The 20,640-nt window shown below is 39.1% G+C and overlaps 1 protein-coding gene across 2 annotated transcripts in view; it reads left to right on the top strand.

Moving 5' to 3' along the window:
• LOC110201862 (C-reactive protein-like) overlaps nt 1-20,640 on the top strand; it is a 132,477-nt gene that overhangs the window by 52,432 nt on the left and 59,405 nt on the right. For both annotated transcript variants that reach the window (XR_013487280.1, XR_013487278.1), the window contains exon 3: nt 16,791-16,905. The gene's annotated coding sequence lies outside the window, so the exon portion shown is untranslated. The remainder of the gene's footprint in view (nt 1-16,790; nt 16,906-20,640) is intronic.

The following is a 20,640-nucleotide window of genomic DNA, read 5'->3' as shown; positions in this document are numbered from 1 at the left end:
CCTATAAAAAATGGCTCTAAACAAATTCTAAAGCAGCAGAACCCATTAAAAAGAAAAAGTGAAACAAATTTCTAGCTCAAGATAACCTGGATGATTGATCAGAAAGGTATATCGTGGGCTGGTAGAGGAGTGCAGTGTGGCATGGGCATGTAGGCCGCAGGGAACCTGGAGCAGTCCTCAGAGGAATAAATCACGGGCAGCTGTGGTGGGTTCCAGACTCCTCAATCCACAAATGCCAAAGACAACTTAGAAGGTCAGTGGGAAGAGTCTGTTTCTGTGGTGCTGAGAGAGGAACACTGGCTCTCACCTCCAGTTCCCCGAGAGCTTGGCCCTGGGGGGGCAACTGCCTCCTGAGCTTCCGGCCCACAGACTGAGGGGGAATCCAGGGGCTGATCAGAGAGAGATTGCAGGGATCTCTTTGCCACTGCTAAGGCAGGAATCTCTTGCTTTGCCCATGCTTGGATCTGGGTCACAGTTCTGGGTAGCGGTCCTGGGGTGAGGAGAGGTGCTGGCGTGGTGGAGCTTGTAGTGGCTGTGAAGAAGAAACCCTCCTCACAGTTACAGGGCAGAAGGGAGTACTTGTGGTCACTAATAGACCAGAGCACAGGCCAGGAAAGGAGTAAACACCTTGGAAGAACTGAAAATTTACAGGTCCCTACAAGTATCTCTGAAAACAGCTGTACAAACCCCTGAAGCTTGGGACAGTACATTCTCCACATTGGAAGCAGGCTCTTACCTTAACAAAGAGTTTAAAACTCAAGTAATTGGCCAGGATCATGAGTAAGCAGCACAAAAAGAGTCAGACTATATTATCTTTCTTTGGTGACAAAGAAGACCAAAATATATGATCAGAAGAAGACAACAAAGTCAAAGCTCCTACATCCAAAGCCTCCAAGAAAAATATGAATCAGTCCCAGGCCTTGGAAGAGCTCAAAAGGGATTTTGAGAAGCAAGTAAGAGAAGGAGAGGAAAAATTGGGAAGAGAAATGAGAGTGATGCAAGAAAATCATGAAAAACAAGTCAACAGCTTGCTAAAGGAGACCCAAAAAAATACTGAAGAAAATAACACCTTTAAAAATAGCCTAACCCAAATGGAAAAAGAGGTCCAAAAAGCCAATGAGGAAAGAATGCCCTAAAAAGCAAAATTGGCCAAATGGAAAAGGAAGTCCAAAAGAGTACTGAAGAAAATACTTCCTTAAAAATTAGAATAGAGCAATTGGAAGCTAGTGACTTTATGAGAAATCAAGACACTGTAAAACAAATCCAAAAGAATGAAAAAAGTAGAAGACAATGTGAAATATCTCATTGGAAAAACAACTGACCTGGAAAATAGATCCAGGAGAGAGAATTTAAAAATTATTGGACTATCTGAAAGCCATGATCAAAAAAAGAGCCTAGACATCATCTTTCAAGAAATTATCAAGGAAAACTGCCCTGATGTATTAGAATCAGAGGGCAAAATAGAAATTGAAAGAATCCACTGATCTCCTGCTGAAAGAGATCCCCAAAGGAAAACTCCTAGGAATATTGTAGCCAAATTCCAGAGTTCCCAGGTCAAGGAGAAAATATTACAAGCTGCCAGAAAGAAACAATTCAAGTACTGTGGAAACACAATCAGGATAACACAAGATTTAGCAGCTTCTACATTAAAGGACCCCAGGTCATGGAATATAACATTCCAGAGGGCAAAGGAGATAGGATTACAACCAAGAATCACCTACCCAGCAAAACTGAGTATAATCCTTCAGAGGAAAAAATGGTTATTCAGTGAAATAGAGAACTTTGAAACATTCTTGATGAAAAGACCAGAGCTGAATAGAAAATTTGACTTTCAAACACAAGACTCAAGTGGAACATGAAGAGGTAAACAGGAAAGAGAAATCATAAGAGACTTATTAAGGTTGAACTGTTCACATTCCTGCACGTAAAGATGATATTTATAACTCATGAGACCTTTGTCAGTATTAGGGTTGTTGGAGGAAAAAAATTATATGAATGTATAGATAGATAGATAGATAGATAGAAGATAGAAAGAGAGAGGGGGGGGCACAGGGTGAGTTGAAGATTAAGGGGTCATATCTGGAGAATAAAATTAAGGGATGAGAGAGGATTATACTCAGAGAAGAAGAAAGGGAGAGGTAGAATGGAGTAAATCATCTCACACACACACACACACACACACACACACACACACACACACAAAACACACCAGAAAAGAAAAGACTCTTACAGTGGGGGGAAATGGGGGAAGGGGAGAGGGAATGAGTGAATCTTATTCTCATAGGATTTGGCTTACAGAGGGAATGACATACACATTCAGTTGGGGATGGAAATCTGTCTTACCCTATGGGAAAATAGGGGGGGAAGGCAACAAGAGAGCAGGGAGATGATAGAGAGGAGGGCAGATTGGGAAAGGGGGTAATCAGAAGCAAATACTTCTGAGGAAGGACAAGGTCAAAAGAAGGAATAGAATAAATGGGAGAGCAGGATACGATTAAGTGAAATAGAGTTAGTTTTTCACAACAAGTCTACTATGGAAGTGTTTTGCATAACTGCACATATATAACCTATATTGAGTTGCTTGCCTTTTCAATGAGGGTGGGTGGGGAGGGAGGAAGGGAGAAAATTTGAAACCTAAAGTTTTAAAAACATATGTTTAAAAAAATGTTTTCACATGCTACTGGGAAATAAGAAATACAGGAAATGGGGTACAGAAGTCTATCCTGCCCTACAGGAAAATAGAAGGGAAAGGGCATAAGAGAAGGGGGGTAGAGATAGAAGAAAGGACAGACTAGGGGAAGGGATATTTAGAATGCATGCCTTCTTGGGGTGGGGGAGGGGTGAGATGGGGTGAAAATTTGGAACTTAAAATCTTGTGGAAGTAAATATTGAAAACTAAAAATAAATAAATTTATATTTAAAAAACTCTGAAAGAACATAGAGTGGGGAAAACAGAACTGAAAGAAGGGAATATCTGTTCATTATAATTATATAAGAGAAAGATTGAACAGGAACAAAGAAACCCAATAAAGGTCTTATGGAAATGAAAAAAAAAGTTAAATGTTTTGCTTAGGGTGGACCAGGTATTAGGTGATAGAAACAATTTGAACTCAGTTACTTGGGCTTCACATTTAGCACTCTTTCTATTTCTAGGTAAAGGGGGGAGGAGCATACCTAGAACCCAAATCTCCTGATTCCTCTATCCAGTGCTTTTCCCACTTTATCATCTTCCCTTTGTTTTTATGTGACATTAATAATTGTAAAATTTTAAAACCCTAAAAGACTGTACTGGGATTCTGGGCTTGTACTTGACTCCAGAAGTTATTTATTGCACACAGGTCTTGATTAGTATGAATAATGAATCCCATGAAGTGGCTGCATTATTTGAATTTTCATTTCATGCTTCTGTTGGGTTAGAAGTAATTATCAGGGTAACCAGACTTTGATTCCAGTGAAAAGTATAAAGTGGATCATTAACAAGATGTTTAGGGTACATCTAGAAAAAGATTTAGTGATTACAAAGAACTTGCTTGGTTTCACTAAGAACAAGTTATGCGCTATGCCAGTCTAACCTTACATACTTTTTGTTGGGTAAGGTATCTAAATCTGGATCAGAGGGATGCTATAGATCAGGCTTGCATAACATATGGCCTTCAGGCTGCCTGTGGTCTGCCAAAGAATATCAGATAGCCTGTGAAAAATGTAGAGAATGTAAAAGAAAGTAAAGATGTAATGAGTGCTTTGTCCATGCCCTGCTTACCCTGCCTTCCACCAGTCGCTAGTGTGCCAGACATGTAACTTGGTGAGTAGGTTGCCGCTATGGATGCTGTCCTGTTTGTCATGTGACCCATGGCAACCAACCATCGTCAGTCTGTCTCTAGTCTGAGAAGAGCAAGAGTCATTTCTTTTTGCTGTGTTTTCAGTCGTTACTGGCGTTAGATGGGGACAAAGTGAGTGCAGCAACAGATCAACACAGCTGATGCCTGCTATGTGATGAGTGGCAACAATGTGAGGGCTTCTCCACCCTCACTGCATAGCCACCCTCCAAGTTACAAGAGTGCCTGTTGCTCTTTCCAAGGTCAGACACTCAATTCAGTATTTCTTTGTATATGAGCAGTTGCTGTAAAGATTGTTTGGTTCTAACATTAAAGTTTTTGGGGTGACTTTGTAAATGGGTGATAAAAAGAAAAAGAAGATCGTATCAGAGCACAGAGTGTTTAATCCAGAGTGGACAAATAGATACTTGTTTACTTACATGAGAGACAAGATGTTGTGCCTTGTTTGCTGAAAAGTAATAGCTGTTCTGAAAGAACAATTTTCATTGCCACTTTGAATCAAAACATCATGACTTAAGCAAATTAGACACCAATGAAAAACAAATCAGAGCATCTAAATTGTTGAAAAATCTCAGCGTGAAAGAGTTTTTCTTTTTTTCTTTTTTTGTTTACTTTATTTATTTAATTTTAAAAAATTGTTTTCTATTTTTTATAGATTATTTTATTTTATTTTTTAATATAAATTTATTTGTTTTTAGTTTTCAATATTTACTTCCACAAGTTTTTGAGTTTCCAGTTTTTCACCCCATCTCCCCCCTCCCCCCACCCCAAGATGGCATGCATTCTGAATATCCCTTCCCTTAGTCTGTCCTCTCTTCTATCTCTCCCCCCTTCTCTTATCCTCTTCCCCTTCTATTTTCCTGTAGGGCAGGATAGACTTCTGTACCCCATTTCCTGTATTGCTTATTTCCCAGTAGCATGTGAAAACTTTTTTTTTTAAACATATGTTTTTAAAATGAAAGAACAGTTTTTCAAGAAAGAAAACTCAGAAAATGAGGCAGCTACTAAGGTTAGTTCTCATATTTTGAAAGAAATCTATTTCAAACATGATTCCTGAGTACAATAAACTGATTGCTGACAAGAAGTGTAATAACTTAAATGTAAACAGTAAAGAAATCTGGAAAATGTATTAAAACTTGTACCACTTAGCAAGATAATTTTTTTTTAACATTAATGTGATTTCGAAGATGGTGGAGTGAAAGCAGTGACTTGCTTGACCTCTCCCCCAAACCCCTCCAAATACCTATAAAAAATGGCTATAAATAAATTCTAAAGCAGCAGAACCCACAAAAGACAGAGTGAAACAAATTTCCAGCCCAAGACAACCTGGATGGTTGATCAGAAAGGTATATTGTGCTGTGCAAGTAAAGGAGAGCAGTTCAGCGTGGGCGTGCAGGCCCCAGCAAACCTGGAGCAGGCCTCAGAGGACTAAATCACAGGCAGCTGTGGTGGATTCCAGACCTCTGAGCCCATGAACACCAAAGACAAATTAGAAAGTCAGTGGGAAAAGTCTGTTTCTGCAGTGAGAGAGAAGCTAATCTCAGCCTCAGTTCTTAGTGTGGCCCTGGGACGGTGGCTGCTTCCTGAGCTTCTAGCCCACAGACTGAGGCAGAATTGAGTGGTTGATCAAAGGGGGATGGCAGGGATCTCCTCGCTGGTGCAGGATTCTCTTGCTTTGCCATGCTCGGATCTGGATTATGGTTCTGAGTGGCAGTCCTGGGGTGAGGAGGAGTGCTGGCATGGAGAGCTTGTAGTGGTGGTGAAGAGAGAGAATCCTTCTCACAGTTCCAAGACAGAAAAGAGTGCTTGTGGTCACTCATAGACCAGAGCACAGGCTAGGAAAGGAGTAAACACCTCACCCCTTATCATACCACCTTGGTAGAACTGAAAATTTACAGATCCCTAGAAGTATCTTTGAAAACAGTTGTACGAACCCCTGAAGCTTGAGGCAGTACATTCTCCACACTGGAAACAGACTTCTACCTTAATAAAGTGTTTTTAACTCAAGTAATTGGCTGGAATCATGAGTAAACTTCGCAAGAAGTGTCAGACCATAGAATCTTTTTTTGGTAACAAAGAAGATCAAAATACACAACCAGAAGAAGGCAACAAAGTCAAAGCTCCTACATCCAAAGCCCCCAAGAAAAATGTGAATCAGTCCCAGGCCTTGGAAGAGCTCAAAAAGGATTTTGAGAAGCGGTTAAGAGAAGTAGAGGAAAAACTGGGAAGAGAAATGAGAGTGATGCAAGAAAATCATGAAAAACAAATCAACAGCTTGCTAAAGGAGACCCAAAAAATAATGAAGAAAATAACATTAATGTGATTTCATGATGAATAAAAAATCTTAAGTAGTAAGTGTAATTAATTGATATCAATGAAAATTTCCCTTTCTAATGTACGATTTATTTGCAAAATAGTTTAATAATTAATTATACCTTTACTTGGAAAGTGAGCCACTAAAAACCTATCTGCATTCTGAAGTTTAGCCTATTTTAATTTTGGCGCCTACCTAATGCCAAGTTGTGCAGGTCTGTCTGCTGTAGATACAGTTTATTGATATTTTAGCAAAGTATTTGATAAGTCATCTCATGCTATTCTTGTTCTGAAGATGGAGAGATGTAGATTAGAATTTGATACTTTTAGATGGACTCAAGAGTTTTTATAACTGAACTTAAGAACAATCACTATCAACTTGGCAGGAAGTCTGAATTGGAGGACCCAAGGGAACTGTCCTTGGTCCTGTGTTGTTTGACAATTTAACAATGACTTGGATCAGGACATAGATAGTACATTCATTAAGTTAGAAGATGATATAAAATTTGGAGGGATAGATAGTACACTGGATGATAGAATCAGGACCCAAGAAGATCTTGACAGCCTAGAATGCCGAACTAAAGCTACAAAATTCAATTTAATAGGGCTAAATATTAAATCTTTTGTGTGAGTTACAGAAAATATTTCACAAGCACAAAAGGTGAGAGACATGGTTAGGCAGTAGCTTGTATACAAAAGGCTTATAATCATAGATGATGGCAAGCTCAACTTAAGTCAATAATGTGAAATAACAACTATAAAAGTAGTATGATTTTGGGCTCTATTACAGTTACTTAGCTTCCTAAAATAAGGAAGTGATAGTTCCAATGTACCCTGTCCTTGATCAGACCACACCTGGAGTATTGTGTTCAGTTCTGAGAACCAAATTTTAGGAAGAAAATCAGTCAGCTGGAAAGCAGACAAATGAGGATAATCAGAACAATGAAGAGTCTAAGTTCATGTAATGTGAGGATCACTCGAAGGAAAAGGATATGTTTAGAATAAAGAAGAGAAGACTTAGAGGGGACATAATAATCATCTTGAAGTATTTAAAGAGCTGATCCATGTAAGGGAATTCAAATTTGTTGAGTTTATTGCCAGAGGGTTCTTGAAAACTATTTCAGTGAAATGCAAACTATGTCAGGGTCCGGCAAATTGCAAAGCCTTTGAGTGGAGCTACTGCGATAGACTTCATGCACTTTCTGAGGACCAGAATACCTAAATATAAGAGGGTCATTAATAGCATGCAGACTGGTGATGAATTCTTTTACCATGAAAACCTGTGAAATAAAGAAAAATGTAAAATGATCCTTTGTACTGTGTGTCACCCCCTTCAACTTCTGATATAATGGTGTCAGAGTGGTATAAAATGGAGTAGAATATGCTAAGGATTACACAGTTCTTAGATTGTTTGTAAACCCAACTATTGAGCCTTTACATGTTAGATCCTTGTCCAATGAACAATGCGTAAATTTACCACTAGAGAAACCAAATCACATTAGAAAATAAAAGGAGAATAGAGAAGATAGTTGAAGCAAAATGAAAGGATGGCTCTCAGATTCTTCTTAGAGAAGTAAATAAAGGAATTTGGAGTTACAAAGAAACAAATTTAGGCATAACCTTAGGTAAAAACAATCCTAACAATTTATGGACTTCCTTTCTCTTCGCTAAAGGGATTTTAGTAAAAACTGGGTAACTGCTTGTGGAATATGTTGTAGTGGGGATTTGTTAGCGGATATTGGGTTGGATTCAATAAGTACTGAGGTCCTTCTAACTCTGACTTTGTTATACATTGATTCGGCAACAACAAGATAATGGGCCAGCCTATGATGCCAGTTGATAGGCTTTGGCTTGGTATGCATTTATCTGATGCCTGGGGTAGTTCAGGGTGGGAATAAAACTGGTGTCCATGACAGGTCAATTGTGCGCAGCTTCTGCTTACCAAACTCATAAGATGACTCTTCTTTATCCTTGATATTGTAGCACCTTATAGAGAGTGAAGCAAGTGCTCTAGCTACCAGGGGGCTATGCTTCCTCCCTGCCTGGATAACCTTCAGTGGGTTCTTTAAGAGCCTGAATTTTCTTCCTATTCCTCAAAGTCATATCCTGGCATGTTCTCATACCTTTTCTGAAACTATTTATATTCTTTGCTCTTCTATTTATTGCTACCAAAGGTTAAAACTCCAACCATCCCTCTAATAAATAACTAACATCAACTTCCCAGATCAGAAACAATCCTGTATCCTTTAATGCTATTACAGCCTTGATTCCTTAATCCAGCAGGCAGTTTTGGAAAATCATTTACACATTATTGGTAACATCCTTACTGGTGTGGATAAAAACCCTCATCAAACAGCTCTTTACATAGGGAGAGCTCAGAGAGCCAGTCCTAGGCATCTCAGTACAGCTGTTCTCTCTAGGGCCATGTCCCCAAGGCCTGATTGAGCAGGAGCAGAGAATGAACATGAAGAAGGTGCCACTGAGCTTCCTGGTCATCATGAGTCTTGAGAGATGCTCTTTATCAGAGAGGTAGGAGCTGTCTATAGCTGTGTATGAGATTTGTTATAGTGAAGAGGCTTTGCAAAGATAAGTCAGAGGAATGCTCTGTATGGGACGTGGGAAATGTGTTGGATTTTATATTGTTGATGTAATAGGTAAGTAAGGAAACCTATTTATGAATTGTCTAGAGCTTGACTCTCCTCCTCTGTTTTTCTGTCTTTCCAACGTATTTGTATTCCCAAGATTCCTATGTGACCCTGATACCATGTCTGGAGAAGCCCCTAAAAGCTTCATTGTGTGCCTGAAAGTCTACACTGACCTGACAAGAATCTGTAGCATTTTCTGCTATGCAACTGAATCAAATTATAATGGGATCCTCTTGTATAAGAGAGAGGTTGGGACGTATGCCTATGGAGTGGGTGATAAAGATGTATTGTTCCGGATCCCTGAGATTCCTTCTGCTCCAGTGCACTTCTGTGCCAGCTGGGAGTCAGAGTCAGGCATTCTGAGTAGATGGGAAGCCCATAGTGAGGAAAGCCTGAAAGCAAGGATACTCTCTGGGGATTGAGTGACATATTATCTCTGGGCCAGAGCCACATTCTTTTTGGGAGAGGGTTTGATAAAGCTCAGTCCCTAGTGGGGGAAATTGGAGATGTGCTCATGTGGGACTTTGTGTTGTCAATGGGAGAGATTAAAGCGGTGAACTTTGGTGGGACCTTTAGTCCTAATGTCTTAGAAGGGGCTAAACTTTGAGAAGAAGGGCTATATGGTCATTAAGCCTCAATTATGGGTACAAGCCTTGCTACTCTTTGTAATCCAGGCTTTTTAGTTCACTCCTTCTTGCCTAAGAAATTAAATCTGATTTTATATCTATATCTATATCTATATTTCTATGTCTATATCTATACACACAAGTACACACACATAGATATATACATACACACATAAATATATACACATACAAATAAATATAAAACATGTATACATACACATAATAATGCATACATATGTACATATATGTATGTGTGTATGTATGTGTGCGCATATAGATAGGTTCTGCCATCTTTGTGTTTCTGCACATGCTCAGCTCTCTTGTCCTGAAGGACAATTTCCCTATGCTGTGAAGACTGCTTCACTCTGCTCCATAAGGACTCTTATTTTACTCTGAATAAGAATATTTTAAGTTATGCACAGCCAGGCAAAGCTCAGTACCTCTCTTGTCATCATGTACAAGGACTTTTCAAAGGATGGGTGATATCTTATCAGAGCCAAGGCAGAATGTATAAGTTGTGATGTGAGGGGAAGTGGGCTACTTTTGTCTGTTTTGTTCACTGGCATCAGAGTCATAAAATTATTGGAGCTGGGGGTGGGGCTATTCAAGGCCATCTGGTTTAAATCTCCTGTTTTATAGATGAAGACTAAGGCTTAGAGTGGGGAAGTCATTGGCTTAAGATCACACAGATTATTTTTGCCAGAATCAGATCATAGGTTTATTTGGAAAATAGATAAATATGGGACACCAGGGGCCATGTAGTCAAATCCTCTCATTTTACCAAGGAGGAAACTGAGGCCTAGATAAGTTAAATGATTTGCTAAATGTAACACAGGTAATAATTGGTAGAAACAAATATGAACTCAGTCCACTGATTCCAAATCTGTCATTCTTTCTATTTCTGTGTGAGGGAAGGGTGGGTCTAGAATTGAACTCTCCTACTCCCCATCTTATACTTTTCCTGTAATACTATAATATTTTTTCTTATGTAATGCCTTTTATCCTGAGTTCAAAACCCTAAAATACTAAAAGCTCTCCTAGAAACTTAGTGTTGGAAGGGACTCCTCAGATTAGCCAACACAATCCAAAATCCCCTCTACCCTGAGATCCGTTATAATGGACGACTGAGGGAGCTAAAAGGAAGAGAATAAAGGAGGACATTTTAATGTAACGTTGTAGCTCCTCTACTTGCCATCTTGTTGTTCTGTACTGTGTGAACAAAGCCTATGAGTAGTAGCAGCTAGGGGGTTCAGAGGATAGAACACTGGGCTTGAAATTAGGAAGACTCATCTTCCTGAGTTCAAATCTGGCCTCAAACTCTCACTAGCTGTGTGACCCTGATTGCCTTAGTTCCTCATCTGTAGAATGAGTTGGAGAAGGAAATGGCAGACCACTCCAACATTTTAGCCAAGAAAATCCCAAACGGGGTCACGAAGTGTCAGACATGACTCAGCCACAACCTAGAAGTTTAAAATAATGAAAACTCAGCAACTCTTCATTTTCCTTTCTCTTTGTTCAGGGAGGGAGTCAGGACAGCTTCAACTAGGAAGCCTCCTTCTTTGCTTTTTTATTGGTAATACAAAAAAAAAGATCCCAAGAAGTAGTGGTTTAAGCTACCTTGGCTGTCAGCCTTTCAACAATAGTTTTGGTGATCCCAGTATAATCATCACCAACTTACCCTTAAAAAAACTAACAAGCTGTGACTTGCCATAGACCATTCTGTAGTTAACCCACTTCAGAGCAACACTGCTGGATGGAGCAACTCTAATTGAGAGAAAGTCACTTGGAGGCAAGATAGGTTGGAGGTGGGGCTTGGAATTGAAAGGGGAGTTTTGGACAGCCAGAGGGTAACTTAAAGGTACAGTACCAGAATCTAGTCAACCAATAAATATTTATTATGATTCTACTAGATGACAGGTCCTGTGCTAAGAGCTGGGGATACAAAGAAAGGCAAAAGACAGTCACTACCCACAAGGCACTTACAGTCTAATAGGGGACAACATGCAAACAACTATATACAAACAAGATATAAGCAGGGTAAATTGGAAATAATCAGCAGAGAGAAAGCACTAGGATTAAGGAGGATTGGAAAAGGCTTTCTGTAGAAGGTGGGATTTTAGGTGGAACTTGAAGAAAGCCAGAGAAGGCAAGAGGTGACAGTGAGGAGAGAGAGAGCACTCCAAGAATGGAGGATGGCCAGGGGAACTTCCTATAGTTAGGAACAGCAAGAAGGCCAATTTCAGAAAGAGTAGGTGGTATCATGTGTGAAATTTAACAAAAAGATAAACTGAGGCACATTTCTCCAGGCAAGATAACATTAATAGGAGCATGCTTCCTTCCAATAAAAATGTCAACGACTCTGTCTCTGGCCAAAAACCCTGAGAAAAAAGGACACCTCCACTTTTGTAGGTTTTGGGGAGTACAGAACAGGGTAGGTGGCTTCATGGGGCTGAGGGCTACATGACTGGTTACAGAGCTGAGACACAGGGAACAACATGACTGGTTGGAAGTTTGGTAACAAAGGGCTAGTAATGACCCCCTCCTCCCCTGAGACTAAGAAGTCTCATTGTTTGAGTCCAGGTGCAAGATAGCTGTCCAGGATTTTTGGACAGCAAACCAGACATTTTTGAAGGATAGCTTGGTGGTGTAAAGATATTAGGCCCAACTCCCTTGTTTTCACAACATCCTCCAAGATCAGCTAATTCCTTGAGGTGACAATAGAACAGTGATTAGCTGGAGAGCTAGATTTTTAAACATCCCATTACAGATCCATTGAATCTCTAAATTAAGCTCAGAGACATAGAACCATGATGTAAGTGGTTATAGGACAAAAGCAGTTACTGGACAAAATCAATTAATTGTAACCAGGATCAATTAAAAATGACACAGGATCAGTTTTAATCTTCTCAGTGGGGAGTGTACAGGTGTAAGAAGACTGGGAAGGGTAGGCAGTTATAAAGGGCTTTAAAATGCCAAATGGAGGATTTTCTATTTGATCCTGAAGATAATAGGGAGCCACTGAGTTTATTGTGTATAAGTGCATGTGTTTGTGGGTTGACATGGTCGGACCCGCATTTAGGAAGATCATTTTGACAGCAGTCATGATGAAACAGACCCAGGTAGGATGAAGCTGGCCCTAATCCAGTCTCATCTGGGTTTATCTTCCCTTATTCTGTTCTATCTTCCTGGCTTTCAATCCAAAAACTTTTTGGGACTTTTTCATAGCTTCTTTCAGTGTTCACCTTGCTTGGTGTTGCTACCCTTTTCAGTTTCCCCTTAGTGTGTAGTGAAGTCTGGCATAAGCAGGCCCAAGAAAAGAGGAAAGGGCCCAGGCAATCAAGGACACAATTGCTGACCCCGTTCCATTAAGCAGTATTCTGTAGTGGAATGAGAACAATGGTGAACATGTGGGTTCATACTTGTAGCTGTGAGACCAGGGCCAAGTTACTTAATCTCTCTCAGTGGCAGATTCGTAACTTATAAAGTGGATATAATAGTATTGGTGAGACTTGAATACTTTATTATACTTAAAGTGGTATGGAAGTGTGACCTAAATAATAAAAGCTAGGATTTATATAAGGCTCTAAGATTTGCAAAACACTTCACAGATATTATCTTATTTGATCCGCACAACAACCCTAGGAGGTAGGTACTATTCTTTTTACAGATAAGGAATCTGAGGCAAGTAGGATTTAAGTCACTTGTCCAGGGTCATACAGCTAATAAATCAGTTTTGAACTCAGGTCTTCCTGACTGCAGGTTTGGTGTTCTAATCCGCTGAGGCACCTAACTGCTTAATAGTAATAACATTTAAAATTTTAAAAAAATTGTTAATTTTTATTTCCAAATTCTCTCCCTCCCTTCACTCCCTTCCCCAAGGCAATAAGTACAATACCCATTATATATATGAAGACATGCAAAAAAAATTTCCACATTACCACATTGGGAAAAAAATCAAGAAAAACAAATAAAGAAAAATATGCTTTAATCTGCCCTCAGAGTCCAATAGCAATAACTAATTGCAATTTCTAATAATAACCTAATAGCAATTTCTTTTGCATTGTTATCATGACCAATCACTAAGCCCTTTTGCTTTTCTAACCTCACCTAGCCCCAGTTTTTACAACTATAAAATGAATATACTAATATTTGCATAAACTACTTCATAGTACTGCTTTGAGGAAAGCACTTTAAAACCATAGAAATGACTTAATCAAAATATTAGCAGGGGCAGCTAGGTGGTGCAGTGGATAGAGCACTGGCCTGGAGTCAAGAGGACCTGAATTCAAATTTGGCCTCAGACCAAATACTTGACACTTACCAGCTGTGTGACCCTGGGCAAGTCACTTAACCCTAACTGCCTAAAAATAAAATAAAATAAAAAAATTAGCAGAAGCATCTTGACTACTTCTGGAAATCCTTTAGTATTTTCTCTTTCCAAAACGTCATGTAGTTCACACACAATCAGATGTACGAGAGTCTTCCAAGGAAGAAAGATACCTGCTGGCCTCAGACTCCCAGTATTGTACTCTTGTGCTATTCTGTGGGTCCTATCTGGCTCTATTTCTTTCTCTTTCCAACATATACAGCTCCCTATCTGTAGTGTGACAAGCTACTCCAACACCATCACAGGACACTGGGATCTTCCATTTCCCCTCCCTATCTATAGGCAACCTAAGAGTGAGAGAGGGAGTGTGCCCTCCATAGGGATATTTGGAATAGCTGTAGGCTTCCTGTTCCTAAGACTCAACTGATCTATTTCTCCTACTGGACTAGTAAAAGACAAAAGTTGGGTTTCCCACAAAGGACATTGTTAGTGACTAACAAAAATAAGGCAAATGAAGAGAAGCTTGTAGCAAAAAATTGGTAATGTGTGGATCCCAGTAATTTTATCACTAATTTTACTTTTAATCCCTTATGTCTAGCATTGCTTCCTAGACTAATTAGCCTTTCCTTACAATTAGACAGGCCCACAGCCTGCTGGTAGTTAGTCCTGATCTGTCTCTTCTGCTGAACTAACAACCAGACAGAAAAACTGGGTTTCCCAGTTTTGCTAGTGACTAAAGAAAATAAGGTAAATGGAAAGAAATTCATAGCACAGAAGTGATAAAGTGTAGATCCCAGGAAGAAAAAAATAAAAACTGCTTTAGTTCTATTTAGTGGGGCAGTTAAAATTGATACCAACTGGATCTAAAGAACATTTTACACTTGTCCCAGCCTCACTGCTGGATCCATCCACTTTCTTGATTCAGACTTAGTAAAGGTGTTCCTAGTTTACAGTCTTAATATACAATAATAATTCAACAGCTATTTATTAAATGCCTATTGTATTTAGGGTGCTAATATCTCATGGTCCTTGCCTTCATGGAGTTTACTTTTTAGTGTTACAATTACTACTTCACGGGAGGGTCAAGAGTGAAGAGAGGAGACAAAATGGCCCCCAAAGGACCCTTCAGTAGGGATAGGTCACAAGTGGCTATGTACTACCAACTATAGTTTTGCATGGGAGTATTGGGGTTTTTTTTGTGGCTAGGCAACGGGGTCAAGTGACTTGCCCAGGGTCACACAGCTAGTAAGTGTTATGTGTCTGAGGCCGCATTCGAACTCAGGTCCTCCTGAATCCAGGACCGGTGATCTAGCCACTGTGCCACCTAGCTGCCCCCGGGAGTATTGTTTTTTATATTTTGTTGATTTTATATCACCTCTGTTTTTGAATATATTTCGATTACCTTCTCTTGCCCAGAGAATCTTCTCTTGTAACATAGATTTACTAAGAAAAAAGCTTTTAAAAAGTAGTTCAGTAAAACTAGCAGTATATACAGTATTTTGCACCCATAGTTCTCTGTCTCTGAACTGAAGGGAACATACTGCATTTTCTCAACCTTTCGTTGGGTTCAAGCATGGCCTTTTTAACATTTCATTTTTCCAATATCATGTAAAAACAATTTTTAGCCTTCATTTTTTAAAATTTTGAGTTCCAAATTCTCTTTGTCCTTTCCCCTCTTGAGAAAGCAAGCAATTTGATATAATTATATATGTGCAGTTGATGGGGTACTTGGGCCCAAGCCCTAAGATCAATTTCTCAGGAGGCACCTGTGCTGTGAGAAAGTTTTCTCTTGTTGCAGAACACATTCTCTTATTGAAACAGATATGGGGTGCTTGGCCCAAGGATTTTTTGTCCTTGGATGGCTCAAGAACTCTCTTGGTATCAGATCACAGAGTCCATGCCTCTGGCAACTAAACAAACAAACAAAAAAACCCCTGTCTTTTCTCTCTCAATGTCTGTATCTCTGCAAAGTTAGCGCTGTAAAACTCCCTACATTTTCTCATCCATAGATCACTGACACCTGCTGCCAAGACACCTGGACCCCTTAGATTACCTAATTATTCCTTTCCCTGTTCCTTTTCTACATAAGCTTTAGATTCACTCCCATTATATTTCAACTTCCCCAATGGAACTTCACCCGCTACTATTGGCATTAAAATAAACTGTCCCTTGACTAAAAGGCAGCTTGAGTGTGTGGATTCATTCCAGGCAACTCTACCTTGGAATTCTTGGGGTCCTAGCACCCCAACCTCTACCTTAAACCTCTGCACAGTCATGCAAAATGTATCTTCACATTAGTTGTATTGCAAAAGAAATAGAGACCCCCCAAAAAAAAGACAAGAAAAATAAGGAAAGTAAAAAAAAATGCATTGATCTGTATTCATACTCCATCAGTTCTTTCTCTGGAGATGGATAGCATTTTTTTTTAAATCATAAGTCCTTTGGAATTGTCTTGGATTGCTGTATTGCTGAGGATAGCTGAGTCATTCATAGTTGATCATTATACAATATTGCTGTTACTGTGTACAAAGTTCTGGTTCTGCTCACTTCAGTGATCCTCAGTTCAACATAAGTCTTCCCAGGTTTTTCTGAAACCATCCTGCTCGTCATTTCTATAGCACTATAGTGTTCCATCACAATTAAATGCCATAATTTGTTTAGCCATTCCCCAGTTGATGGGCATCCTTTCAATTTCCAATTGTTTGTCACCACAAAAGATCTACTATAACAGTTTTGTACATATGAGTCCTTTTCCTTTTCCTTTGATCTCTTTGGGATACAGACCTAGTAGTGGTATTGCTGGGTTAAAAGGTGTTACTTTGTAAACTTGCCTGAATACCAGAATTCAAAGAGTCCTCAGAATCAATTTGTCTAACTTGTATCTGCACTAGAATTCTCTGTATAAATATTGCTGACAGGTAATCATCAAATTTCCCCTTGAAGAACTCTGCTACTTCCCAAATGCAGCTCATTTACATTTCAATAATTATTGTTAGGAAGTATTTTTTCCTCCATTGAGCCATTTCTCCTCAATTTTTTACAGTTCCATCTAGTCCACCTTGGATCAAGTAGAACAATTCTGGTGAAAGACATTGGAATATGAGTCAGATGGTATCAGTTCAAAACCTGACTATTATATGCTACCTGTGTGAACCTGGGTAAGTGTTTATTATCTCTGAGACTTTGTTTCTGCTTCTGTAAAACAAGAGCATTGGATTAGATGATCTCTGAGATCTCTTCTAGTAATATAACTGCAATTTATTATCCTAAGTCCTTTGCTAAAATAATTAGAAGCTGATCTCATACTCTTTCCACATCCCAGTCTTTTCTTCTTTAAGGCTAAACATTCTCAACTCCTTCAATGGATCTACTATAATCTCCTCACCATTCAAGATTCCCTTTTTGAATGTGCGTTCTCTTGCCAATACATTTTCCTAAAATAAATGCCAAAAGGAGCAAAATATTTTAGATTTGCCTGGCTGTGATTTAAGACCAGGTGGGATATCACCTCCTTCCTTTGAGATCCTATGGCTCTTATTATGGCTTAAATTCACATTAACCTTTTTGTTTGTGTAAGAAGGAAAGCAATTGGGTTGCTTTAAATATTTCAGGGCAGAGGCTGACAGCTCTACTATAGCTCCACCCCACCCCCCCGATACTGTAAGTGAAGGTCCAAGAAAATTCACATGGGCTTGGTTCTAACTGTCAGGACATAATGAAAACTGGAAAAAAATTATTCATTCCAAACTAAATATCAATTGGTTCTGTGGTAATTTCTGTGAATGAAAAATGGAATTGACAAAAAGAACTTAAACATAGGGCTACTTTTGCTTTGTGAGAATGACTATGAGTCTGACTAACAAAAGAACTGACAGAATGTATCAGCATTGCAACAGAGTAAGGAAAAAAATTCCCTTTGAGGAAGAAGAAACTCCCTGGGAGAGGGCATCACCTCAGAGAAGAACCAGTCCAGCAGTCAATGATAGCAGTATCTCAGTGGGGAAGAATTCTGGAAACAGTAGCAGGAGATCTATAGAGAAGCATCTCATTCAGAGGTATAATAAGTAAGGCACAGCAGGATGCTGACAGATTAAGTTTATAGAATTCTGCTATATGTTTCATTTGGAACACAACCCTAGGAATGTGATTCTGGCAACATGAGAATCTGAGTGCGGTTGTGCTACTTTGTGTATGGGAGATTTAAAAAAAAAGATGTTACCTGTTTGCTATTTTATTCTAACAAAATGCCTCTTGTGTTGACCTAATGTGTTATTTGGTGTGGTCTGGCATAGATCACGTTGCTGAGGGATTGCAGTTATAGATGTGAATGGATGCTGACACAAATAGTACCTTGAACCTAAGAAGTAATGAGGATTCCAAAGTCACTTGAAAGGGGTTGTGTTAGATTTGTGGGGTCTTTAAACAATTACTAATGGATTATCATTTTGTTTATTGAATCAAACTGCAAGGCTACGTGCCTACTACAGAGATCTGTTGAAGATAATTTCCTTTTCTTTTTCTTTTTTAAAGTTACAAATTTGATACTGAACTTTTAAAATGAAATTCACTAACATACTGTTATATGTCAACATGTCAATGAAGTTTTGTTGTTTATTACTGGAGTGATATTGTAATACTGTTGTGCATTTTATTTAAATACTGAGTCACTATCATAAATGATTATTAGAAAGACTCAGTAATGAGTCTTGATCCCTTATTTAATCCTTTTATTATTACCCGTTTGAGGAATACCAGGATAAATACAAAATCCTCTGTTTGGTGTACAAAGTCCTTCAAAATCTAGCTCCCATACATTTCCAGGTCTTTTTTTTTTAATGTCTTACCCCCTACCCTTCAATCCAGTGACCCTGGTCTCCTGATATACCAAGAACAAGATGCTCCATCTCTCAGCTCTGGGCATCTGTTTTCCTCTAGCTATCCCCCATGCTTGGAATGCTTTTCCTTCTCATCTCTGCCTCATGTTTTTTTTTAAGTCCCACTTAAAATCTTATCTTCTACGAGAAGCCTTTCCCAACCCCTCTTAATTCTAATGGCTCTTCTCTTTGAATTATTTCCTCTTTATCCTGTACATAGCTTGCTGGTATGTATCTGTTTGCTTATGTCCCTCATTAGATTATGAACTCCTTGAGGGCAGGGACTATCTTTTGTCTTGGCACTAGCTAGTCATAGAAAGTAAACTGTCAGATTATTAGTATAACTACAAAGACTCATTATTGGAAATTCTTGTCCTTTTTTGGGCATTCTTACCCCCCAGAAGAGAAAAACCTTGAATCTTGTCTAGGATATATCACAAAAGTAATATGAAAGTAATAGGGGTCTGATTCCAAATGTAGAAAGGCTAATGGAGAACTTTCGGGGACTCACTTTTAACTTCCTGTGCTTTCCCCCACACAGTTGGGAAGGGGCTGTGGAGACGTGACCTTTGGGTTCTGGAGCTCTTCCCTTCTCAGCAAAGTTACTGAAGACCCAGAAGATCAAATTCTTGCCCCTAAAATCCTTGGCATTTTCAAATGATTCAGTACCAGAAATGGATATAATTATCCACAGAAATGATAAGAAAGAATATGCATTGCCATCTGCCTTGCTCCCGCACTCTAAGGACCATGAGACCTTCCCATCTGATTTGCAGCTGTTGTCTCCCTCAATAGAATGTAAACTCCTTGAAAGTAGGGGCTATCTTACTTTTTGATGGCTTAGGTTAGTATTATGCACATAGCAAGTGATTAACAGATGCTTTTTTAAAAAATTTATTCTAAACAATTCAGAGTCATAGGGCTTGAGTGCATGTAGAGATTGAATGGAAACCATATTGCTACTGAGTACACAGGGATGCATATATCCAATTCCTTAATGTTGCTGACCATGAAAGATAGAAGGTCTTTAACCTTATATTCCACTTGGAAATGTGCCTCTAGAAAGAGTGATAATCAAAGGGGAAATGCCTGAGAAGTACATGAACAATGTCAGATTCATCTAAATGAGCAGGAGTTTGACATGTAATTAATCCTTATAGGTATACTTACCAACAAGGGAAGAACAAGGAAAATGTCTTGGTTTTTCAGAGTTGCTGTGTGTGATGAAGAATCTAGAACTAAAGATAATGGAAAGAAAGAGAGGTTGGAAATGGAAGACAGTGGTTTTGCTAGCTCCAGGACATTAGGTATGGACCATTATAAGCAAAAAGGAAACCAACAGAGATTATTTGAATTCCACTGAAAAAGGTTGAAACAATCCTGCTAGAAGATGGATCAGCATGCAGAGTCATTATTTAAAGAAGGGAAAAGAAACTTGGGACCACAGATAGTCAGCTCACTGCAAGAACAGCATAAACAGAGCACAGCCAAAAAGGCAGGGGTATATTCTTCCTGTGTTCAAGATGGTCACGTGCATGTGTATGTAAAAGAAGAAATTCAGTACTGGTTTGCTAGAAGCAGAAGGCAGATAGATATGTATTAGGAGATAGAGATGGGTTTGGGGACAGGTTCTATCTCAGGTCCTAAAGGCTTTAATATCTGCCTCACCAACCTTGACTAACTGACCAAGGTCAGTCAATAAACATTTATTAGACACCTACTATATGCCAGGCATTGTGATAAACACTGGTTATACCAATATGAAAAAAAAGAAAGACAATCTGTGCCCTCAAGGAGCTTGTGATCTAATGGGGGAAGATAACACCTAAAAGGAAACTGAAAGCAGGAGTTGGGATCAGGGAAGGTACCAACACAGCACATGGTGGAAAAGATAAAGAAGTCCCAAAAGTAGTACAGCGAGGTGAGAATTGAGGAGATGTTCTGATCTGAGTTCTCTCCTTAAATTAGAGGTTCTGGAGTTCGTGGCTCATGCAGCAGTGCTAGTGAGGATTAAAGATG

Source organism: Phascolarctos cinereus, unplaced genomic scaffold (assembly GCF_003287225.1).
Source record: "Phascolarctos cinereus isolate Bilbo 61053 unplaced genomic scaffold, phaCin_HiC Scaffold_5;HRSCAF=322, whole genome shotgun sequence".
In the NCBI taxonomy this organism is placed as follows: Eukaryota; Metazoa; Chordata; class Mammalia; order Diprotodontia; family Phascolarctidae; genus Phascolarctos; species Phascolarctos cinereus.
Note: the sequence above shows the minus strand (reverse complement) of the source record. Positions and strands in the feature narration are given on the sequence as shown.